We start from the raw sequence: 26,801 nt of genomic DNA, 5'->3' as shown, positions 1-26,801 counted from the left end.
TGCCATGCTCGGCCAACATCTGCATTACCTAGCCCAACTGCTTCCAGTTTCAAAGAACTCACCAGCAGACTTTGTTTTATTACTCAAGGTTACACACATGAACCAAAAAAGCAAGCTTCATTCCCCAAAAAAGAAAGTATGTGTGGAAATACCCCAAATTTTCCACTGGATTCCTCCCAGGTACGTTTCCATGCTGCCTCCAGAGTTCCTATGTCGGATCTAATTTTCTTTCCTTCCCTGACCTAAGACTACTTGATTTTACACAGTCTGAAAAAGGAACCTAGTGAAGTCTGGGGAGCTTGGTGGAAATACCTGTCCTCATGTGCTTTTTTCCTATGCTTTGATGTATTCAAAGATTTATATGTAGAGATGCATTTTGCATCAATTAAAGAATAGGAAAGACTAAATATATTTGCTCAAACCTGAGAAAACAACTTTCTTTTTGCAGAGCAATGGGAAAAGTAACCAAATTTCCTTTGTTGTGATGAAAGCCAAAGTCTGTACAAATATAGATTATTACTGAATAATCTGCCTCATTCCTGTTTGGCAGGGAATTGTGCCCAAAGATAGTTTAATATAGGGGAACAATAATGGAACATCATGAACACAGGATGGAATAGGACACAATCCAGGGCAGAGATGACAAGATTCAGGTTGATGGAGAGGCATAATGAGATCAAGTACCCACTTTGACAGTAAGCATGCAGGGATTATTAGAGAGATAATACACTTGGTAGGCTGCTTGCTTTGCATGTGATCACCCAGGTTCAATCTCTGGTAACCTCTGAGGTCCTCTCAGCCCCACCAGGAGTGATCCCTGGGTGCAGAGTCAGGAGTAAGCCCTGAGCAGTAATAAGTGTGTCCAAAAAACAACCACTAACTAAAGAAGTGAGGAAATGATGAAGTAAGTGTGTGAGAGCAGGAAACCAACATGCCAAGCCCAGGAGAGGTTTGGGGATTAAGTAGGAAGTAAAGAACTGAAAATCTTTGCAGTTTCCTTTCAGCACTACCACGGTTCACCAGCCCCATCAATACCGAGTGCTTCTAGCTGGGCATCAGGCTGCAAACGGGACTCTGAGAGAAAAGAAGTCCCACAGCCCATTAGGAAACAGGCAAATGGTGCTTCAGCTCATCACCATTCAGTGTCCGTGCTTTTAGGCATTTGGACACCATCAATTCCACACAGCTGCCGCTTCTTTCTGTCATTATTGCTACCCTGGTGCCTTCCCTCCCTTCTTGACAGCAGCAGCACCCCTGTTTCTCGGCTGTTCATGCATTGGTGGCTGACCTGACCCGGAAACTAGGTTGCTTAATAAAGTCTCAGCATTGGCATAATACTGGCTCTTTCTAGGTCAGCTGCGCCTGGTGGAGAGGGAACAATGGTCTCCTGCTTGAAAGGAAATGGGCCGCCCTATTAGGACTGTCTTCCCTCAGATTAATTAATGCCAGGCCCCAGGAACACAATGCAGGGCACTTCCTCTGAAGATGAGAGAGAAGAGTGACACTGGAAGCAAGTTGTCGGGGTTGACCTTGGATGTGCCATAAAGAGCTGGTCACATGAAATGCTTTGCAGAGAATGACTGATGAAGCATTTACACGGTATGTGCCATTGTGCTTTCACACAGCTGCACACCGTGGTGCAGGGTTGTTTAACCCAGTAGGACATTGAACCAAAGTCTTTGGAAAGTTTCCTGCCTTCCATCTCCTTCCTGACTTTCATCTTCCCAGTGCCTGACCAGGGAGCCAGTGCACTTGGTCACAGACCTAGTACCCTGACTGACTTCAGCGCTTCACCCTGCCTCTCTGCAATGCACCCTCTATTACACATTCCACTTTATGGCTCTATTGCTCTTATACTTTCCTGCTCTACCATTGGCCAAACATCTTCCATGCAAGAACTGGTACAAATGAGCTGAGAACATGAGATCCTAGCACACAGATGAGTATTGGAACCTTATGTTATCAGGCTTCTGCAGCAACGTAATCCTGAACATATCATTTAAGTTTTTTTGGCCTTGGTGATGCCTTCCTAACTTGGAACTGCTAACACCTACCAGTATGTTACCAGTATTAAAGTTATTAACTGTGACTTTGACTCTATGATATCAAAGTGTTAACCACTTCATAATGAAATATAAATGCTACATATTGATGTAAAATTGAGAGTACAATATAGACAATTATGATATTTTGTATAATTTGTATCATTGTAATTTCTATTAATGTTAATAACTCCTGCTACCAATGTTTTTAATTGTCAACATATTTATATACACATTCTGTTATGTTAGTGATTAATCCATGAGAAGCTTCATTTATTCTCTATAAGTTGAAACGTCTGGGATATAGTGTGATTCAATGAATCCCATGGTGCCGCTGTTATTGGTTATTGGTCAAGAATTAGAACTCTTGCCCCCCAAATATTTCTGTCTTATTGTCTTCTTTAATTACTAAAATATGACTCCACATATTTGTATTCACTTTCACTTTCTTTAAATCCAGAATCTGAAGAAGGATGTTCTGACATTTTAGACAGGACTCTTTCCACAATGAACACTTTCCGCATCCACATTAGTTTGATCATTAAATACCGCAACTAAAATCAGAGCTTGGGTCTGAAAAGTCTCTAAGGAGAATCCAGTGCTTAGGCCTAAACCATCATGTTCTGTCTGTTCTTGCTTATCTAGGTCAAGCAAGGGTGATCAGCAATGGTGCTGAGGACATTCGGGTCAAGTAATATGTTTTTTTTTTATTTTTAATTATTTATTATGCCCTATCGAATACCTGGCATTGGTCCCAGGTCAGCTGTGTGCAAGTTCCTAGCCCCTGTGCTATCTCTTTGACCCTTATGCCCATTGTATACTTTTTTTATTAGTGGAACACCATGAGGTACAGTTGTAGATTTGCAAAGTTTTGTGCTTGGGTTTCGATTATACAATGATTAAGTGTCCATCCCTCCACCAGTGCCCATGTTTACAGTGGAATCATCTTATGCTTTGCAGAGTAATAAGCAGCAGTTTCTGGTCAATCTCTTCTCTCTAGATGACAACAGTCCGTCACCTGAGTGTAATAAGAAAACTAGTGTCCTGAATGTCCCCTGGGGGAAACATCAACCCCAGTTGAGGACGATGGATTACAGAGATTTAGTTGGCTTCCAATTTTTGCCACTTTCTGACTGCAACTCCACCTGGAAAAGTCATGTACTTCATCTGAGCCAAAATATTCTCAGAGGTAGGATATCAGGGAGAGGATATCTGTCCAACATTTGAGTGTGGAAGTCCTAGCTACCACTGTTCTGATGTGATGGAACTTTGAGGAGTGAAGTCATTCACAGAAATAATTTCTCTGAGTGAAGGAGAACAATTGACGAGCCTGAAAAATTTTCACCAGGAATATCTGTAAATTCCAACATCTGTAACTATGAAAAAGCATTTTTTAAGACTTTTTATTTTTTTTCTTTTTATATTTATGTATTGAATCACTGTGGGAAAAGTTAACAAGCTTTCAGGTTTAAGTCTCCGTCATACAATGATCAAACAACTTTCCCTTCACCAGTACTCATTTTTCACCACCAAGAACCCCAGTATACCCCTCTCCCACCTCTCCAAATGCCTGGGAGGCAGATGATTTCTACTTAACTCTTCTCTACATTGATTACATTCATTATTTCGACAAAAGATGCACTATTATTGTTTAGAATTCCCCCCGCCCAACAATCAGAATTGCTGAAAAGGCATTGTGAAATATTTTGTTTTCTATAGCTGGTTATGAGAATCATATAATGTCACACGGCCACGATTTTGGATTTTTGCCAAGTTCCAGATACTTATGAGATTGGTTTCTGTGTGTCTGGTGTTAGACACACAGAAACTGTGCCAGAGAGCTGCTCGTGGGGGGTAACTCGTGACCTCAGTAGGACGTGAAGGATATGCCGCCCCCCTTCTCATGAGACTGCAGTTGCCCCCGTCACCACTGGCTCGTACTTGGCTTTCCTATAAGGTCTGAGGTGGCAGCCATCTTGCTGCCAGGGGGGAAAAAGGTGGAAGGGAGCAACCCCCTTTCCCTCCTGGGGAGGCATGGCGCTGTAGTTAAACGCATGGTCCATTCACTTTTCTTCTGCAAGCTGCTGGGCTCTGGACTAAGTCCTTTTGCCTCTTTTGCCTCTGGAGCCATGGCTGTGCCAGAGAGCCTCTTGTGGGGGGCAACTCATGACCTCGGTAGGGCGTGAAGGACGAGCCAGTACCATCCCCCTTCCCATGAGACTGCAGTTGCTCCTTCAACACCGATTCATACCCGGCTTTCCAATAAGCTCTGAGGTGGCGGCTACCTTACTGCCAGGGGGAAAAAAGGTGGAAGGGAGCAACACCCTTTCCCTCCTAAGGAGGCATGGCACCGTAGTTTAACGCATGGTCCATTCACTTTTCTGCCACTAGCTGCCGGGTTCTGGATTAAGTCTTTTTGCCTCTGGGGCCAAGGACATGCCAGAGAGCTGCTTGTGTGGGGCAACTCATGACCTCGGTAGGGTGTGAAGGACGCACCGGTCGGTACCGCCCCCCTTCCCATGAGACTGCAGTTGCCCCGTCACCACCAGCTCATACCTGGCTTTCCAATAAGCTCTGAGCTGGCGGCCACCTTGTATGCAGTCCAGATGCATTTCTGCCAAAAGCCATTGGGTTTCAAGATTTGTTTCTGAGTCTCCTGTATCATGGCTATTAATCAGCTTGATCAGGAGCCAGAGAGGCTGTTTTTAGGCAGCGACTCAGGGTCTCATTGGGATGGGGAGAGTCTGCTCCACCCCCATGTGGTGAGGCCCCATGTGTCTCGTCACTGCAGGCCCAAACCTGACTGTCCAGTGGCCGCTGGAGGATGGTGGTCACCAGGTCACCGGGGGGAACAGGCTAAGGCACGAAACCTATTCCCATTTGGAGTGGCCCAGCACCAGTAACCTACTGTAGGAACAGGAAGCATTTCTGCCAAGAGCCTTTGGGTTCTGAGATTCGTTTCTGAGACTCTGGGATCATGTCCATTAAGCAGTTCTATCAGGAACCAGAGAGGCCATGCCTCCAATTACATAGCTGAGCTGGAGATGGTTTGCGGGTGTGTCTCCCACATACCTAACTTTTGTCCGTTTACTTTCTTGGTAAACTTTGCCCCAAGTTTTTGGGGTCTGGCCAAAGGCAGAGCAGCAATTTTGGAGTATCTGAAAGTCTGATGGTGCCATCAGGCTGCTGATGCACTCACCTCACAGGTACAGATTGACCTGCTGGTGACATCATACCCCCTTGAAAAAGCATTTTTAATGTATAAATCATACAGTCCAAGGTATTCTGTGAGTGATGGTGGGGGGAGGGTCTGAAGATTTTAATACTGACAGAGCCCATGACAATAATGTTTCATTGCTCCTGTGTATAGCAATATCAGGACTAATACATAGAGGTAATAATTATGCTTATGAGTCAAGATTGTTAAGGGAATTAATTGAAGTGAATCTGAAAACTGTAAAGTGGCATATGATATTTAGTTTATATTGATAGTTATTAGTTTCAAGGACATTTAGCAATTAACTGCTTATGAAGTCTGGCAAGCATTGGTTCCTATTTGGACCTGCCTCACTGAAGAGGTGATATAATTATAATTGGCTCATTACTAGCATGCCATGGAACGCTGCAAAAACTTGAAATTAGTGCAACAAAAATATTTCACTTGTTAATTTTAGTAGTACTAGTTAGTGAGTTAGACTTAGCCCCAGACCTCCTGCAGATTATTTCCAGGTCACTTTTTAAACTAGACTTACAAGATTGAGTCAAGAACAGAGTAAATTTGAGAATTACTTTATTACAAGTTTAAGTGTTCTGATGAAAAGTGAGTTCTATGGGAATTCGGGTAGAATAATCTTAAATGGTATCCAATGACTGAATTTCTTTGGAAAGACTTCTTCATAAATAACAGGCAAGTGACATCTAGGTAAGGCAATTAATCATTATTTCTTTAGATGTGTTTCGTACATTGGAAAGGGGACATGTTTTATATATACTTTTTATACACACACACACACACGAGCACACACATATAGACACACATATCACAAGAAACTAAGTTTAGAATAAGAAATAACTAATTCTTACACTCCTGCAAAAACCATGCAGCTCTCTGGAAGAAGAGGGTTGGGTGCAGAAAAGAACAGTTGTCAGACTGTAAGTATGTGCTATGAAGAAAACTGAAATGGGCCAGAAAATTATAGAGAGAGTAGCAGTTTAGAAACAGTGGTCAAGAAAGAACTCTCACCAGAAAGACATGGAGAGGAAATCATAACAAATATCAGAAGTGTAGAATCTATAGATTCTAGCCAGGAGACAGTGCAAAATTATCCCAGACTCAAAGGTAATTGTATGCAAGATTATCAAAATGATCACTATCATCCTTATCATCATTCTAAGTGTGCGGCTTGATAGAATTTTCAAAGATTAGGGTGAACAACACTGAACCTGGGGACAATTAAGTCCACTATTTTACATATGTTTAGAAGTGATGAGAAACTGAAATAATACACAAGTTCCACATGGTGTTAAATATATCGCTGTTGTCCCAAAATTTCAAACGGGATCGGACCACCGTCTCATTCTTGCAAAATTCTACTTCAAAGAGCAGGGAGAAAGGGCTGCAAAGTTCAAAAAGAGAACTCCCAGAATGACCACCAACTGGGAACTCTTTGGTACTATTGCGGCAACATGGGAAGATACCATTGTTGACAACATTGACGAGGAATACGATCGACTGGTTCAGCACCTCCATGAATGTGCGAGGAACGCCAAGGGAGAGATAGCCACAAAAAAATCGCCTATCTTCGAAAACTCTTAAGCTTATTCGCCAGCGTGGTTTGGCGCATGCCTCAGGCAACCGCAAGCTAACGTCCGAGCTCGCAAAGCAGTGCAGAGATGCGATCAAGGAAGACCTCAAAGAGAGAAGAGCAGAAGTACTGGTAGATGTGACAGAAGCCGGGAAAAGTATTTGTAACGCTCGCCTGTCCTTCGCCAACTATAAGACCAAGATGACTGCCCTCCGACGTCCTGATGGATCCATCACATCCTTCAGAACGGCAATGGAGAAGATTATCCATGACTTCTACTCAAATCTCTTCGATAGCCATGTCCACTTGCTGACATACCAAATTCCACAGGATGGATATGTCGTTCCCAACGTTCTCCCTTCCGAAATCCAACACGCCATTTTGTCGGTAAAGAAACAAACAGCACCCGGCCCAGACAAGGTCAGACCTGAACACCTCAAGAACCTGCCGTCAGTACTCATCAATACACTGGCTCGGCTCTTCACTCGCTACCTGTCTGAATGCAAGGTTCCGTCCCAATGGAAAACCAGCAGGACCGTACTACTGTTCAAGAAGGGAGACATCCATGATATTGGCAACTATTGCCCGATCTGCCTATTGTCTGTCATCTACAAGTTGTTCACTCAAGTCATCCTAACTAGGATTGGCAGAACACTAGATGAAGGACAACCATGCGAGCAAGCAGGGTTCCGCAAAGGATTCAGCACCATCGACCATATCCACACGATAACCAAGCTCATTGAGGTTTCTCGGGAGTTCAAGATGCCGCTCTGTCTAACGTTCATTGATTTAAAGAAGGCCTTTGATTCTGTTGAGACGGAAGCGGTCACTGAAGCCCTAGCCAATCAGGGCATTCAAGCCCAATACATCAGGATCCTCCGTGAGCTGTATTGCGGATTCACTACCAGGATCTCACCATTCTACAAAGAAGTGATCGTTGATGTCAAGAGAGGGGCGCGGCAGGGTGATACCATTTCACCGAAACTCTTCAGTGCCACCCTCGAGAACATCATGTGACGTTTGGAATGGGAAGGAATGGGAGTGAAGATAGATGGTCGGCAACTACACCACCTCCGCTTTGCTGATGACATTGTTTTAATAACACCAAACATCAGCCAAGCGGCACAAATGCTGGCCGACTTTGACCGTGAGTGTGGAAAGGTAGGACTACAGCTGAATCTTACGAAGACAATGTTTATGAGAAACAGACTTGTTCCCGACACCCCATTCGCTCTCAATGGAACGACCATCTCCAAATGCAACAGCTATGTGTACCTAGGTCGAGACGTCAACATGACAAATGACCTGGCACCCGAGCTGCGCAGGAGGAAGAGAGCAGCTTGGAACGCCTTCAAGAACGTGGAAGCAATAGCTAAGAGGACGAAGAACCTCCGGCTCCGGGCACATTTCTTTGATTCCACTGTTCTTCCTGCATTAACATATGCCTCAGAGACCTGGGCCCTACGCAACCAAGATGAGAACGCTATTCAGGTCTCCCAAAGAAGAATAGAAAGAGCTATGCTTGGAATATCACGTTTCACTCAAATGAGAGAAAGAATCCAGAGTTCTGACATCCGTCGACGATCAAGGGTCAGGGACGCTGTCTCATTTGCCAAGGTGTCGAAAATCAGATGGGCTGGTCACGTAATGAGATTTAAAGATGACTGCTGGACTAGAGCTGTTACTGACTGGATTCCACGGGATGTCAAAAGACCGCGTGGCCGCCCACCTACCAGATGGTCAGACTTCTTCGTCAAGATCATGAGCGATCGGTTTGAGGTCCTTCATGTTCCCGGAGCGAAGAGATGCCATTGGGCTACACTAGCACGCGACAGGGACAAATGGAGACGTTACTGGCACCCGCTGGAGCAAATCGACGACTAACGGGAAGTTAAGTGATAAGTAAGTGATAAAGTGTTAAATATAATTGGTAGAGACAGAACTGGAATCCAGTCTTTTACTCCAAGCTAATGTACTTTCCACTCACATATAATTGGTGCTTTCCTTGGTGGGGGGGTGGGGGGTGGAAGAGATTGATTTACATGGCATTTGACAACATCAGGTTAACCATCTTTTCTTTTCAACTGAGCTACTCCCTGAATTTATTGCTCATCTCCAACCCAATACATTTATACTACAATAATTGTCAGGAGTTTTTGTAGAATGGGCCTGGGAAACTTGGGAGTTGCTGTCAGCTTTTCCTAGATTTTTCCATTCTATTTTAAAGAAAGTGTATGCCTCTGAATACAGGTAGCTCAGCACACCCCAGAGAGCATGGAAAAGGAACATGGTCTTTCACTTGGATTGCTTAAGCCCAGGGTGTATGCCTTGCTTTCCTGCACTGTCCACTCAAACAGGCTGGACAAAGGCAGCCCTAAAGCTTCCTGCTGTGAATGCTTTCCTCCCTTCAGTCTTTATGGAAAGTATAAAAGAAAGAGAAGTGATGTTTAATGTTACTGAAAAGGCACTAGGTCATAATATTAACATCCAATTTTTTTGTGAAGCTTTAGAATGTAATTACATTTTAGAATGTTGTTTTAGAATGTTGTTACATTTTAAGCTTTGATTCTTAAAATACCTGCTAGAATGGGTATTTTAAACCTCTATTTTGTGTCAGGATAGAAAGCAGTGTATATACTTGGGAAATTAGTTTTCTTTTGGGGGGGGGGGCACACCCTGTGATGCTCAGGAGTTACTGCTGGCTCTGTACTCAGTAACATTCCTGGTCATGCTTGGGGGACCATATTAGATGTCTGGGATAGAACACTGTCAGCTGTGAGAAAGGCAAGTGCTCTACCTACTGTGATATTGCCCAATTCAATAAATGGATATATTTTGGGAACAATTCACACCACACTAGAATTTCTAAGAGTTATATACATATAGATTGATGGTTCACAGAAACCCCATAAGGTTATTGTTATTTTTTCATTTGACAGATAAAAATGATTGTGTAATATGCCCAAATTCATGCAACTTGTTGACTAAAGTAACAAGTTAAGGAAACTAGCACCAGCTCCATTGTTGGTCTACAAGGAATCATGCTGGGAACTTTCCTTCCCCAATGCCTTAGTCAGTCTTGTTTGTCCTGGAACATAAGGACCGGAATACCCATCCCTTATAAACTTCGAAGCAGAGGGACTATGGACATGCTTAAATTCATATCACAAAGCTGATATTCAGTACCAGGTAGTCTGGTATCAATTCATTATTATCCTATGACACTTATGATTCTGGCAGAAAATATGAATTGGAACTTACCTATTTTATAGTAAAAACAGTATATTCAAGTACTTACACTGAAGCAGCCATGAAATGTGTACCATGCACCATTGTTATATGGGTCACTATTACAGTCATGTGGGGTTGCTTTATTTCTGTTTCTTCTCGAGAACCATTTAATTTCTTGGATGTAGAATAAGAAATTATTCTGGATCAGCTCATATGGAAGCTATATAGTAGGATTTTTGGTGAGCTGAGCCATTTTGCTTGGAGACTTGGTCAGAGGGTGCAACTACTGAATCCTAGTGCCCCATAGACTAAACTGCAAAGCTCAAAGCAAAAACACCTCAAATCATCAGGTCCATTTCCAGTGGGCCCTGGGTTCTGTTGTCTGAAATCTGCTTTTTCATTAACAGGTCATCAATAAATATTTGAAACTTACTGTGTGTATGAGAGAGCAAGGGAGGGAGAGAGGAGAGAGAGATAAAGATAGAGAGAGAGAGGGAGAGAGAGAGAGAGAGAATTCTTCCAATTCATGAGTTCTCTAAAAAATATAACATACCGACACTGGTCACCCTGGTCCAATCTACAATGTGTTCACCCTCTGCCTAAGAATATGCCTGACAAATCATCTGTCTCACTATGTTTAGGTAGATTCAATGCTATATAAAGCATGAGAAGCTGGATAGAATCTCTTCTCCAGGCCTTTTATCTATTCTCATTTAGTCTTCTTAAGTTGGCATGTCCAAGTAAGAAGAAGTAAGAAGAAGTAAGATGGATAGATCTGTTAGTCACAAATCCCAAAAAAATTGGGAAATACAGCTTGAATAACAAAAGATGGAACCTCTTTTATTTTGTGGAGTAGGGTTTTGTAGTTTTCTTTGTAGAGATCCTTTACCTCTCTAATTAGGCTTATTCCAAGGTACTTGAATTTTCTGGGGCAAAATTGTGAATGGGATTGCTTTTTTCATGTCTCCTTTGTCTCATTATTTGCGTGTAGGTAGGCCATGGATTTTGGGATATTGATTTTATAGCCTGCAATTTTACTGTACAAGTCTATTGTTTCTAGGAGTTTCTTGGTAGAGGTTTTAGGATTCTCTATCATCTGTGAATAGTGAGAGCTTGATTTCTTCCTTTCCTATATGGATGCCTTTAATATCTTTTTCTTGTCTAACTGCTATTGCAATTACTTCCAGTACTATACTGAACAGAAGTGGTGAGAGTGGGCATCCTTATCTTGTCCCTGATCTTAGAGGGAAGGGCCTTAGTTTTTCCCATTGAGGATAATGCTTGCCATAGGTTTGTCATAAATGGCTTTGACTATCTTGAGGAAAATTCCTTCTAAGTCCATTTTGGTGAGAGTTTACATCATAAACGGGTGTTGGATTTTTGTCAAATGCTTTCTCTGCATTTATTGATTTATGTTTACTTTTGTTGATATGATGGATTATATTGATTGATTTCTGAATGTTAAACCATCCTTGCATCACCGGGATGAATCCCATTGGTCATGGTGTATGATCTTTTTGATGAGTTGTTGGATTCTCTTTGCTAATATTTTGTTGAGTATCTTTGCATCCTTGTTTATAAGAGAGATTGCCTATAGTTTTCTTTGTTAGTGGTGTCCTTGTTTGCTTTTGGTATTAGGGAGATGTGCACCTCATAGAAACTGTTTGGGAGAGTTCCAGTTTTTTCAATTTTCTGTAAAATCTTGAGGAGAACTGGCAACAGGTCTTCTTAAATGATTGGAAGAATTCACTGTTGAATCGATCTGGGCTTGGGGTTTTGTTTTTGGGAAAAATTTTGATTACCGTTTCGATTTCTTTGATATGAATGGTTCTATTCAGTTATTCCAAGTCTTCATGGAGATTTTAGGAATCCAGGAATTTATCCATTTCTTCTAGGTTCTCTTGTTTCGTGGCATACAGACTCTCAAAGTAGTCTCTGATGATCTTTTAAATTACATTGGTTTCTGTTGTGATATCCCCCTTCTCATTTCTGATTCGGTTTATTAGGGTTTTCTCTCACTCTTTCTTTTTGAGTCTTGTGAGTGGTTTATCAATCTTTTTTATTTTCTCAAAGAACCAGCTCTTGGTTTTATTGACCTTTCGGATTGTTTTTGGGTTTCTATGTCGCTAATATCTGCTGTAAGTTTTAGTATTTCTTTCCTTCAGCCGGGTTTGGGTTCCTTCTGTTGGTCTTTTTCTAAGATCTTGAACTGTGAAGTCAAGTTATCTATGTAGGCCCTTTCTTCCTTCCTGAAGAATGCTTATAAAGCTATAAATTTTCCTCTTAACACAGTGTTAGCTGCATCCGATAGGTTCTGGTAGTTCATGTCTTCATTTTCATTTGTTTCCAGGTATCTTTTGATTTCTTCCTTGACTTCCTTCCTGACTGACACATTGTTCAACATTGGATTGTTTAATTTCCAAGTATTTGATTTGGTTCTTCGTGTCTGTCTGTGATTCACTTCTATCTTCAGCGTAAAGTAGTCTGATAAGTTAGTTGATACAATTTCTATCTTCCTGATTCTATCGAGGTTTGTTTTGTGACACAGCACATGGTCTATTTTAGTTGATACAATTTCTATCTTCCTGATTCTATCGAGGTTTGTTTTGTGACACAGCACGTGGTCTATTTTAGAAAATGTTCCATGTGCACTGAGGAAATGGAAATATATCCCCTGATTATGGATAGGAAGAAATAGTAAGTAAGTAAGTAAGTAAGTAAGTAAGTAAGTAAAGGCCCTCCCGTTGATCGTCGATTTGCTCGAGCGGGCCCAGTAACGTCTCCATTGGAGACTTTGTTGTTACTGTGTCTGGCGTATCGAATACTCTCGGTAGCTTGCCGGGCTCTCTGAGAGGGGCGGAGGAATCGAACTCTGGTTGGCCATGTTGGCTGCGTGCAAGGCAAACGCCCTACCCGCTGTGCTATCGCTCCAGCAGGAAGAATTAACATAGGAAAAATGGCAATACTCCACAAGGCACTATACAGATTCAATGTGATGCCTATAAGGATATCCAGGAAATTCTTCCAAGAAATGGATCAAGTACTCCTAAAATTCATTTGAAACAACAAACGCTTACAAATAGCTAAAGAAATTCTTGGGAAAAAGTGATAGTAGGCATCACCCTCCCCAACCTCAAACTCTACTACAAAGTGGTAACAATTAAAACAGCATGTTACTGGAACAAAGACAGAGCTTCAGACTAATGGGACACTGTGGAATATCCCTACATACAACCCCAAACGTATGAACACCTAATCTTTGATAAGAGAGCAAGAAATGTGAAGTGGAGCAAGAAAAGCATCTTTAACAAGTGATGCTGGTATAACTGGACAACAACATGCAAAAGAATGAGTTTAGACCTCGACTTAACACCATACACAAAAGTCAGATCAAAATGGATTAAATACCTCAACATCAGACCGAAATCCATAAGGTACATTGAAGACAGGGTCAGCAACACCCTCCATGATATTGAAGCTAACGGTATCGTCAAAGATGACATGCCACTGACCAACCAAGTGGAAACAGAGATAAACAAATGGAACTGTATTAAACTAAGAAGCGTCTGCACTGCAAAACATATAGTGACAAAAATACAAAGACAATCTACAGAATGGGAAAGGATATTAAACGAATACCCATCCAAGAAGGAGTTGATATAAAGGATATACAAAGCCCTGGTTGAACTCCACAAGAAGAAAACATCCAAGGCCATCAAAAAATGGGGTGATGAAATCAACAGAAACTTTCTCAAAGAATAAATCCAAATGGTTAAAAGGAACACGAGAAAATGCTCCACATCACTAATCATCAGGGAGATACAGATCAAAACAACAGAGATATCATCTCACACCACAGAGACTGGCCCACATCTAAACGAAAAAAAGCAACTTGTGTTGCTGTGCATGTGGTGAGAAAGTGTCTCTCCTTCACAGCTGGTGGGAATGCTGACTGCTTCAACCCTTTTGGAGAACAGTATAAATGATCCTCAAAAAATTAGAAATTGAGCTCCCATTTGACCCAGCAATACCACTCCTGGTAATATATCCCGGAGAGGCAAAAATGTATACTCGAAATGGCATCTGCACTTGTATGTTCATTGCTGCACTGTTCAAAATAGCCGAAATCTGAAAAAAAACCTGAGTGCTCGAGAACAGATGACTGGTTAAAGAAACTTTGGTACATCAACACAATGGAATACTATGCAACTATTAGAAATTATGAAGTCACGAAATCTATAAACAAGTGGTTCTACATGGAAAGTATAATGCTAAGTGAAATGAGTCAGAAAAAGAGGGACAGACATAGAAAGACTGCACTCATCTGGGGAATATAAAGTAACAGAAGGGGAGAGGAAGACGCAAGAATAGTTGAGATAAGTACCAGGATGTCTACTCCATGGCTTGGAAGACAGCAACACATGCTGGGGGAAAAGGCAGCTCAAATAGAGAAGGGGACACCAAGTAAAGGATTTTTGGAGGACTCGCTCAGGAAACAAGATTCTTGCTGATAGTAGAGTATAAACCAAACTCGGTGGTCACTCAATACCTCTATTACAGACCACAACACACCAAAGAAAGAGAGAACAAAAGGGAATTCCCTGCCACAGAGGTGGGGTGGGGGGATGGTATGGGAGGGCTGGGGTCTACTGGGTTCATTAGTGGTGGATAATGGGCACTGGTGGTGGGGATAGGTACTTGATCAATGTATAACTGAATTCCAGCATGAAAGTTTGTAAGTCTACAACTTTACCTCAAGGTATTTAACTAATTAAAAAAAGATTGAATCAAGTTAAAATCCTTCAAGATTAGGTCATGAACAAGGTGGAACTTGACAGAAACAGAGACAAAATTCTTCTTGAGTCAAGTAATTGAATAAAACCTTATTCCCCCTCCCAGCCATGTTGCTTCTGCTTCCCTTATATACTTCTGGCCTAAAAACCACTACTAAGAAGATCCACGAACACTTATTTGAATTGAAATCTAGATTTTTAGCAACACATTGAACACTTGTTTTTCCACCGCTGGTAAAAGAGACATTTTTAACTTTAATAATCACAGGCTTCTGATACAGCCTCTGTGGTCATTATCTGAAATTCCTGGTTTTCTCTTTTTTTTTATTTTGAACACCAACCATGATTTTTTTCCTACTTTGTGATAGGGCTGACTGACTGCTTTGGTATCAACTGTGTTTAATTTCAGCTGAATGACGATGTATATAAATAACATGAGTTTAGACTGCGTTTTAGACAGATTTCTATCAAATTTTTCTTGAAGCATACATATCTACACTCCTTTAACTTTGTTTTCCCCTCCCTCTAGAGAAAGGGGGCTGAACATTAATTTTGTACCTCTGGATACCATTTGATTTTGGTATTGGCGCATAATACCATATTCAATTGTCTTCAAAACCCTAAGAAACCAGAACTGGCTTGCTTCTTTCTTTCTTTCTTTCTTTCTTTCTTTCTTTCTTTCTTTCTTTCTTTCTTTCTTTCTGTCTTTCTGGGTCACAACCAGCAATTCTCAGGAATTGCTTCTAGCGGAGCTTTGGGGACCATATGGGATCGCGGGGATTGAACCAAGGTTGGCTGTGTGGAAAGCAAACACACTTCCTGCTGTACTATCACTCCGGACCCTAGCATTTTTTTAATTATTAGTGAAACACCATGAGGTACAGTTGTATATTTACAATTTTTTGTGCATGAGTTTCGATTATACAATGATCAAATACCCATCCGTCCACCAGTGCCCATTTTCCACCACCATGGATAATATCCCTCCCACCCCCATCCCCCACATCCCACCCTGAATCTGTGGCAGGAAATCCCTTGTGTTCTCTCTCTCCTTTTGGGTGTTGTGGTCCGCAAAAGAGGCATTGAGTGGCAAACATGTTCAGTCCATATTCTACTTTCAACATGCATCTCCTCTCCTGGGAGGATCATACAAACACCCTTTATTTGGTGCTCCCTTCTCTATCTGAGCTGCCCTTTCCCCTAGAATGCCCGGCTGGCCTCTAAGCTATAGAGTAATCCCTTCTGGTGCTGATCTCAGCTATTCTTGGGTATTAATATCATATTTTGTTATTCATACCCCCCAGATGTATGCATTCTTTCTATGTCTATTCCTTTCTTTCTAAATCATTTCACTTAGCATGATACTTTCCATGATGTACGACTTGTATGTAAATTTCATGACTTCATCTTTTCTAACAGCTACATAGTACTCCATTGTGTAGATGTGCCAAAGTTTCGTTAACCAGTCATCTGTTCCTGGGCATTCAGGTTTCTTCCAGTTTATGGCTATTGTAAAGAGTGCTGCAATGAACAAACAAATGCAGATGTCAATTTGGCTATACATTTTTGCCTCTCTGGGATATATTCCCAGGAGTGGTATTGCTGGGTCAAATGCGAGCTCAATTTCTAATTTTTTGAAAATCGTCCATGCTATTTTTCAGAAGGGCTGAACCAGTCGACATTCCCACCAACAGTGAAGGAGGATCCCTTTCTTGCCACATCCGCGCCAGCATCGGTTGCTTTTGTTCTTTTGAATGTGGGCCAGTCTCTGAGGTGTGAGATGGTATCTCATTGTGGTTTTTATCTGTATCTCCCTGATGATTAATGATGTAGAGCATTTTCTCATGTGCATTTTTGGCATTCGGATTTCTTCTTTGAGAAAGTTTCTGTTCATTTCATTGCCCCATATTTTTGATGGGGTTTGACGGTTTCTTCCTGTGGAGTTCAACCAGTATTTTGTATATCCTTGATATCAACCCCTTGTCAAATGTGTATTCGGCGAATATCCTTTCCCATCCTGTAGACTGTCTTTGTATTTTGGTCACTGTTTCTTTTGAGTTGCAGAAGCTTCTTAGTTTAAGATAGTCCCATTTATCTATCTCTGTTTTCACTTGCTCGGCCAGTAGCGTGGCATCTTTGAAGATACCATTAGCTTCAATGTCATGGAGGGTCTTGCCAACTTTGTCTTCAATGAACCTTATGGTTTCTGGTCTGATGTTGAGGTCCTTAATCCATTTTGATCTTACTTTTGTACATGGTGTTAAGCAGAGTTCTGAGCCCATTTTTTTGCATGTAGCCGTCCAGTGATGCCAGCACAATTTGTTAAAGAGGCTTTCCTTACTCCACTTCACATTACTTGCACCTTTATCAAAGACTAGATGATCATATGATTGCGTGGATATGTCAGTGTATTAAACCCTGTTCTATTGGTCTGTCGTTCGGCCTTTGTTCCAGTACCATGCTGTATTAATTATTACTGCTTTGTAGTACAGTTTGAAGTTAGGGAAGTTGACTCCACCCATTATCTTTTTCCCAAGAATTGCTTTAGCTATTCGTGGGGGCTTATTGTTCCATATAAATTTCAGGAGTGTTTGCTCCATTTCTTTGAAGAATGTCATGGATATTCTTACAGGGATTGCATTGAATTTATACAATGTCATTTATACAATGTCTTCGGTAGTATTGCCAAATTGACAATGTTAAGTCTCCCGACCCATGAGCAGGGGATATCTTTCTATTTCCTCATGTCCTCTTATATTTCCTGAAGTAGCATTTTGTAGTTTTCATTGTACAGGTCCTTTACTTCCTTAGTTAAGCTAATTCCTAGGTACTTGATTTTCTGGGGCACAATTTGAATGGGATTGTTTTTTTTTTTCATGTAACTTTCTTCTCTTTCACTGTTTGTGTATAGAAAAGCCATGGACTTTTGGGTATTGATTTTATAGCCTGCAAACTTTACTATACAAGTCTATTGTTTTTAGGAGTTTTTTGGTGGAGGTTATTGGGTTCGCTAAGTATAGTATCACATCACCTGCGAATAGTGAGAGCTTCATTTCTTCCTTTCCTACCTGAATGCCCTTAATATCTTTTTCTTGCTAATCGCTATTGCAAGTACTTCCAGTACTATATTGAAAAGCAGTGGAGAGAGTGGGCATCCTTGTCTCGTCCCTGATTTTAGAGGGAAGGCTCTCAGTTTTTCCCCATTGAGGATGATGCTTGCTGTAGGCTTGTGGTAGATGGCTTTAACTATGTTGAGGAAAGTCTCCTCTGTACCGATTTTGGCTAGGGTTTTCATCATAAAGGGGTGCTGGATCTTGTAAAATGCTTTCTCTGCATCTATTGACATGATCATATGATTTTTGTCTTTTCTTTTGTTGATCTTTAATCAATTCACTTCCTGTTAGTCGCCGATTTGCTCGAGCGGAAGCCAGTAATGTTTCCATTCGTCCCTGTCCGTGACAGTGTAGCCCAATGGCATCTGTTCGCTCTGGGAACATGAGGAGCCTCAAACCGATCGTTCATGATCTTGATGAAGAAGTCTGACCATCTGGTAGGTGGGCGGCCACGCAGTGTTTTGACATCCCATGGGATCCAGTCGGTAACAGCTCTAGTCCAGTGGTCATCTTTATATCTCATTTGATGACCAGGCCATCTGATTTTTGACACTTTGGCAAACAAGACAGCGTCCCTGATTCTGGATTGTTGACGGAGGTCTGAACTCCGGATTCTTTCTCTCATTTGAGTGAAACGTGATATTCAAAGCATAACTCTTTCAGTTCCTCTTTGGGAGAGCCAAATAGCATTCTCATCATGTTTATGTAGGGCCCAGGTCTCTGAGGCATACGTTAATGCAGGAAGAAGAGTGGAATCAAAGAGATGTGCCCAGAGCCGGAGGTTCTTCATCGTCTTAGCTTTTTCTTCGACATTCTTGAAGGCCTTCCAAGCTGCTCTCTTCCTCCTGCGCAGCTCGGGTGCCACGTCATTTCTCATGTTGACTTCTCGACCTAGGTACACATAGCTGTTGCATTCAGAGATGGTCGTTCCATTGAGAGTGAATGGGGCATCAGGAACGATGTTCTCGAGGGTAGCACTGAAGAGTTTCAGTGAAATGGTATCACCCTGCCGAACCCCTCTCTTGACATCAATGATTACTTCTTTGTAGAATGGTGAGATCCTGGTAGTGAATTCACAATACAGCACACAGAGGAGAATGCCCTGGTTGGCTAGGGCTTCAATGACCACTTCCGTCTCAACAGAATCAAAGGCCTTCTTTAAATCAATGAATGTTAAACGCCCTCCTGTCCTTCACAGAATACAAGACCAAGATGACTGCCCTCCGAAGTCCTGATGGATCCATCACATCCTCCAGAACGACAATGGAGAAGATTATCCATGACTTCTACTCAAATTTCTTTGATAGCCATGTCCACTTGCCGACATACTAAATTCCACAGGATGGATATGTCATTCCCAACGTTCTCCCTTCCGAAATCTGACACGCCATTTCGTCAGTAAAGAAACTAACGGCACCCGGCTCAGACAAGGTCAGACCTGAACACCTGAAGAACCTGCCATCAGTACTCATCAATACACTGGCTCGGGTCTTCACACGCTACCTCTCTGAATGCAAGTTTCCGTCCCAATGGAAAAGCAGCAGGACCGTACTACTGTTCAAGAAGGGAGATATCCATGGCATTGCCCAATCTGCCTATTGTCTGTCATCTACAAGTTGTTTACTTGAGTCATCCTAAATAGGATTGGCAGAACACTAGATAAAGGACAACCATGGCAGCAAGCCGGGTTCCGCAAAGGATTCAGCACCATCGACCATATCCACACAATAACTAAGCTCATTGAGGTTTCTCGGGAGTTCAAGATGCTGCTCTGTTTAACGTTCTTTTGTTGATATGATGGATTATGTTGATTGATTTCCAAACGTTAAACCATCCTTAGATCCCTGGGATGAATCCTACTTGGTCATGGTGTATGATCTTTTTGATGAGTAGTTGGATTCTATTTGCTGGTAGTTTGTTGAGGTCTTTGCATCTGTGTTCATCAGGGATATCGGTCTGTAATTCTCTTTCTTTGGGGTATTTCTGTCTGCTTTTGGTATCTGTGTGATATTTGCTTCTTAGAAACTTTTTGGAAGTGTTTTTGATATTTCAATTTCGTGGAAAAGCTTAAAGAGGATTGGGAGTAAGTCCTCTTTAAAGATATGGAAGAATTCACTAGTGAATCCATCTGGGCCAGGACTTTTGTGCTTGGGGAGACTTTTTATTACCATTTTAATTTCCTTGATGGTGATAGGTCTGTTCAGGTATTCCAGGTCTTCTTGGTTCAGCCTTGGGAGTCTGTAGGAGTCTAGGAATTTATCCATTTCCCCGAGGTTTTGATGTTCCGTGGCATAAAGCTTCTCAAAATACTCCCTGAGGATCCTTTGAATTTCTGTAGTTTCTGTTGTAATGACCCCCTTTTCATTTCTAATTCGGTTTATTAGGGTTTTCTCTCTCCCTTTCTTTGTGAGTTGGGCTAGAGGCTTATCGATCTTGTTAATTTTCTCGAAGAACCAGCTCTTGGTTTCACTGATCTTTCGGATTGTTTTTTGGGTTTCCATCTCGTTAATCTCTGCTCTGAGTTTTTTTGTTTCCTCTCTCCTGTTCGGGTTGTGCTCCTTCTGTTGGTCCTTCGTCAAGCTCTTAAGCTGTGAGGTTAGGGTATTTATTTGTGCTCGCTCCTCCTTCCTGAGGAATACTTGTAGAGCTATGAACTTTCCTCTTAACACAGCTTTTGCTTTGTTCCATAAGTTTTGGTGACTCGTTTTCTCATTTTCATTTGTTTCTAGGAATCGATTTCCTCTTTGATTTCCTTTCAAAGCCACTCGTTGTTCAATAGCGCACTGTTTAATTTCCAGGTGTTTGATTTGGTTTTCTGTTTTTGTGTGTGATTTACTTCTAATTTCAGCACATTATGGTCTGAGAAGATTGTTGATACAATCTCTATCTTCTTAATTTTATGGAGGCATGATTTTTGGCTCAGCATGTGGTCTTTCTTGGAGAATGTTCCATGTGCGCTTGAGAAGAATGTGTATTCAGGTTTTTTGAGGATGAAGTGTCCTGTATATATCTACTAAGTCCCTTTCTTCAATTGTTTCCCTCAGATGAAGTATGTCCTGCTAAGCTTGAGTCTGGTTGATCTATCAAGAGGTGACAAAGCGGTATTGAAGTCTCCCACTAGTATTGTGTTGCTATTGATGTCTTTTTCCAAATCTATGAGTAGTTGTTTTAAGTACTTTGTTGGTCTATCATTAGGTGCATATACATTTATTATTGTAAGTTCTTCCTGTTGCACAGATCCTTTGATCAATAAGAAATGGCCTTCACTGTCTTTTATGACCCTCTTCACTCTGAAATTATGTGTTCTGATATTAGGATGACTACCCCAGCTTTTTTTATGGGAGATGTTTGCCTGTAGAAATTTTTCCAGCTTTTGACTCTGAGTCTGTGTTTGCTTTGACATTGAGATGTGTTTCTTGCAGGCAGCAGAATGTTGGGTTCAATTTTCTAATCCAGCCTTCCACTCTGTGTCTTTTAATTGTTGCGTTTAGCCCATTGACATAGAGAGAGATTATTGTTATGGGATTTAGTCCCATTGTTCTGTTGAAATTTCGTGTATGTGAGGGGCCTTTCTTGCCTTAAAGTAGCCCATTTAGTTGTTCTTATAACCATGGTTTTGATTCTATGAAGTTTCTGAGCTGTTGTTTGTCTGTGAAACTGTGTGTTGTTCCTTCTATTATGAATGAGAGTCTTGCTGGGAAAAGTATTTTTGGGGAGGCATTTATTTCATTGAGTTTTTTTACTATGACCCACCACTGTTTTCGGGCCATGAGGGTTTCATCAGAAAAATCAGCTGTGAATTTTAAGGATGCTCCTTTGTAAGAGATTTCTTTCTTCGATCTTGCTGCTTTCAGAATTTTGTCTCTGTCTAAGGTTTTGGTCATTTTGATCAGAATGTGTCTTGGGGTATTTTTATTTGGATTTCTTCTAGCTGGTACCCTTCGGGCCTCCTGAATGTGGTCACAAGTTTTCTTTAGCTCTGGAAATGTTGTAGCAATGATGTCCTTGACAGTTTCTTCTTCATCAAGGTTTTCATCCTGTCCCTCTGGGACTCCAATAATTCTTTTTTTTTTTCAATTTTTTCCCTTTATTTTATTTTATTTTATTTTACAGTTGTAAATTTACAATTTTTTGTGCTTTGGTTTCAATTATACAATGATCAGATACCCATCCCTCCACCAGTGCCCATTTTCCACCACCATGGATAATATCCCTCCCACCCCCATCAACCCATCCCCCCTGTCTCTGTGGCAGGGCAATCCCCTGTGTTCTCTCTCTCCTTTTGGGTGTTGTGGTCTGCAAAAGAGGCATTGAGTGGCAAACATGTTCAGTCCATAGTCTACTTTCCACATGTATCTCCCCTCCTGGGAGGATCCTCCAAACATCCTAAAGGTGCTCCATTCTCTATCTGAACTGCCCTTTCCTCTAGGATACCCGGGTGGCCTCTAAGTTATGGAGTAATCCTCCTGGTGCTGATCCAGCTATTCTTGGGTATTAATCTCATACTTTGTTACTTTATATCCCCCAGATGAATGCAATATTTCTATGTCTATCCCTCTCTTTCTGACTCATTTCGCTTAGCATGATACTTTCCATATTGTACCACTTGTATGTAAATTTCATGACTTCATCTTTTCTAAGAGCTACATAGTACTCCATTGTGTAGATGTACCAAAGTTTCTTTAACCAGTCATCTGTTCTTGGGCATTCAGGTTTCTTCCAGTTTCTGGCTATTGTAAAGAGTGCTGCAATGAACAAACAAGTGCAGATGTCACTTCGACTATACATTTTTGCCTCTCTGGGATATATTCCCAGGAGTGGTATTGCTGGGTCAAATGGGAGCTCAATTTCTAATTTTTTGAGAATCGTCCATACTGTTTTCCAGAAGGGCTGAACCAGTCGACATTCCCACCAACAGTGAAGGAGTGTCCCTTTCTCGCCACATCCACGCCAGCATCGGTTGCTTTTGTTCTTTTGAATGTGGGCCAGTCTCTGAGGTGTGAGATGGTATCTCATTGTGATTTTGATCTGCATCTCCCTGATGATTAATGATGTAGAGCATTTTCTCATGTGCTTTATTGCCATTCGGATTTCTTCTTTGAGAAAGTTTCTGTTCATTTCATTGCCCCATTTTTGGATGGGGTTGGATGTTTTCTTCTTGTGGAGTTTAACCAGTATTTTGTGTATCCTGGATATCAACCCCTTGTCAGATAGGTATTCGGTGAATATCTTTTCCCATTCTGTTGACTGTCTTTGTATTTTGGTCACTGTTTCTTTGGAGGTGCAGAAGCTTCTTAGTTTAAGATAGTCCCATTTATCTATCTCTGTTTTCACTTGCTCGGTCAGCGGCGTGGCATCTTTGAAGATACCATTAACTTCAATGTCATGGAGGGTTTTGCCAACTTTATCTTCAATGTACCTTATGGTTTCTGGTCTGATGTTGAGGTCTTTAATCCATTTTGATCTTACTTTTGAATATGGTGTTAGGCAGAGTTCTGAGCCTATTTTTTTGCATGTAGCCATCCAGTGATGCCAACACAATTTATTAAAGAGGCTTTCCTTACTCCACTTCACATTACTTGCACCTTTATCAAAGATTAGATGAGCATATGTTTGAGGGGAGATGTCAGTGTTTTCAACCCTGTTCCATTGGTCTGCAGTTCTGCCTTTGTTCCAGTACCATGCTGTTTTAATTATTACTGCTTTGCAGTACAGTTTGAAGTTCGGGAGGTTGATTCCTCCCATTTTCTTTTCCCCAAGAATTGCTTTAGCTATTCGTGGGGGCTTATTGTTCCATATAAATTTCAGGAGTGTTTGCTCCATTTCTTTGAAGAATGTCATGGGTATCCTTATAGGGATTGCATTGAATTTATACAATGCTTTCGGTAGTATTGCCATTTTGACAATGTTAAGTCTCCCAACCCATGAGCAGGGGTTATCTTTCCATTTCCTCATGTCCTCTTTTATTTCCTGAAGTAGCGTTTTGTAGTTTTCTTAGTACAGGTCCTTTACTTCCTTAGTTAAGCTGATTCCTAGGTACTTGATTTTCTGGGGCACAATTGTGAACGGGATTGTTTTTTTCATGTTGCTTTCTTCTCTCTCACTGTTTGTGTATAGGAAAGCCATGGACTTTTGGGTATTGATTTTATAACCTGCAACTTTACTATATGAGTCTATTGTTTCTAGGAGTTTTTTGGTGGAAGTTATTGGGTTCTCTAAGTAGAGTATGATATCATCTGCGAATAGTGAAAGCTTGATTTCTTCCTTTCCTACCTGAATGCCCTTAATATCTTTTTCCTGCCTAATGGCTATTGCAAGTACTTCCAGTACTATATTGAACAGAAATGGAGAGAGTGGGCATCCCTGTCTCGTCCCTGATCGTAGAGGGAAGGCTCTCAATTTTTCCCCATTGAGGATGATGCTTGCTGTAGGCTTGTGGTAGATGGCTTTAATTATGTTGAGAAAGGTCCCCTCTATACCCATTTTGGCTAGGGTTTTCATCATAAAGGGGTGCTGGATCTTGTAAAATGCTTTCTCTGCATCTATTGATATGATCATATGCTTTCTTTCTTTTCTTTTGTTGATATGGTGGATTATGTTGATTGATTTCCGAATGTTAAACCATCCTTGCATCCCTGGGATGAATCCTACTTGGTCATGGTGTATGATCTTTTTGATTAGTAGTTGGATTCTATTTGCTAGTAGTTTGTTGAGGATCTTTGCATCTGTGTTCATCAGGGATATCGGCCTGTAATTCTCTTTCTTTGTGGTATCTCTGTCTGCTTTTGGTATCAGTGTGATATTTGCTTCGTAGAAACTGTTTGGAAGTGTTTTTGATATTTCAATTTCGAGGAAAAGCTTAAAGAGCATCGGGAGTAAGTCCTCTTTAAAGATTTGGAAGAATTCACTAGTGAATCTATCCGGGCCAGGACTTTTGTGCTTGGGGAGACTTTTTATTACCATTTCAATTTCCTTGATGGTGATAGGTCTGTTCAGGTATTCCAGTTCTTCTTGGTTCAGCCTTGGGAGTCTGTAGGAGTCTAGGAATTTATCCATTTCCTTGAGGTTTTGATGTTCCGTGGCATAAAGCTTCTCAAAGTACTCCCTGAGGATCCTCTAAATTTCTGTGGTTTCTATTGTAATGACCCCCTTTTCATTTCTGATTCGGTTTATTAGGGTTTTCTCTCTCCCTTTCTTTGTGAGTTTTGCTAGAGGCTTATCGATCTTGTTAATTTTCTCAACGAACCAGCTTTTGGTTTGATTGATCTTTCGGATTGTTTTTTGGGTTTCCATCTCGTTAATCTCTGCTCTGAGTTTTATTGTTTCCTTTCTCCTGTTCGGGTTGTGTTTCTTTTTTTGGTCCTTCTCCAAGCTCTTAAGCTGTGAGGTTAGGTTACGTACGTGTACTCGCTCCTCTTTCCTGAGGAATGCTTGTAGAGCTATAAACTTTCCTCTTAACACAGCCTTTGCTGTGTCCCATAAGTTTTGGTAACTCGTGTTCTCATTTTCATTCGTTTCTAGGAATCTTTTGATTTCCTCTTTGATTTCCTGTCTAAGCCCCCCGTTGTTCAATAGTGCACTGTTTAATTTCCAGGTGTTTGATTTAGTTTTCTGTTTTTGCTTGTGATTTACTTCTAATTTCAGTGCATTATGGTCTGAGAAGATTGTTGATACAATCTCTACCTTCTTAATTTTATGGAGGCATGTTTTGTGGCTCAACATGTGGTCTATCTTGGAGAATGTTCCATGTACGCTTGAGAAGAATGTTTATTCAGCTTTTTGTGGATGAAGTGTCCTGTATATATCTACTAAGTCCCTTTCTTCCATTGTTTCCCTCAAATGAAGTATCTCCTTGCTAAGCTTGAGTCTGGTTGATCTATCAAGAGGTGACAAAGCAGTGTTGAAGTCTCCCACTAGTATTGTGTTGCTATTGATGTCTTTTTCCAAATCTATGAGTAGTTGTTTTAAGTACTTTGCTGGTCTCTCATTAGGTGCATATACATTTATTATTGTAAGTTCTTCCTGTTGTACAGATCCTTTGATCAATAAGAAATGGCCTTCACTGTCTCTTATGACCTTCCTCATTCTGAAATCGATGTGGTATGATATAAGGATGGCTACCCCAGCTTTTGTATGGGAGCTGTTTGCCTGTAGGATTGTTTTCCAGCCTTTGACTCTGAGTCTGTGTTTGCTTTGACTATTGAGATGCGTTTCTTGCAGGCAGCAGAATGTTGGGTTCAATTTTCTAATCCATCCTGCCACTCTATGTCTTTTAATTGGTGCGTTTAGCCCATTGACATAGAGAGAGATTATTGTTATCGATTTTGTCCCATTGTTCTGTTAAAATTTGGTGTATTTGAGGGGCCTTTCTTGCCTTAAAGTAGCCCATTTAGTTGTTCTTGTAACCATGGTTTTGAGTCTATGAAGTTCCTGAGCTGTTGTTTGTCTGTGAAACTGTGTGTTGTTTCTTCTATTATGAATGAGAGTCTTGCTGGGAAAAGTATTTTTGGGGAGGCATTTATTTCATTGAGTTTTTTTACTATGTCCCACCACTGTTTTCGGGCCATGAGGGTTTCATCAGAAAAATCAGCTGTGAATTTTAAGGATGCTCCTTTGTAAGAGATTTCTTTCTTCGATCTTGCTGCTTTCAGAATTTTGTCTCTGTCTAAGGTTTTGGTCATTTTGATCAGAATGTGTCTTGGGGTATTTTTATTCGGATTTCTTCTAGCTGGTACCCTTCGGGCCTCCTGAATGTGGTCACAAGTTTTCTTCAGCTCTGGAAATGTTGTAGCAATGATGTCTTTGACAGTTTCTTCT

This window comes from Sorex fumeus, unplaced genomic scaffold, assembly GCF_029834395.1.
Source record: "Sorex fumeus unplaced genomic scaffold, SorFum_2.1 ptg000130l, whole genome shotgun sequence".
In the NCBI taxonomy this organism is placed as follows: domain Eukaryota; kingdom Metazoa; phylum Chordata; class Mammalia; order Eulipotyphla; family Soricidae; genus Sorex; species Sorex fumeus.
The sequence above is the reverse complement of the archived record's forward strand: the minus strand, read 5'-3'. Positions refer to the sequence as shown.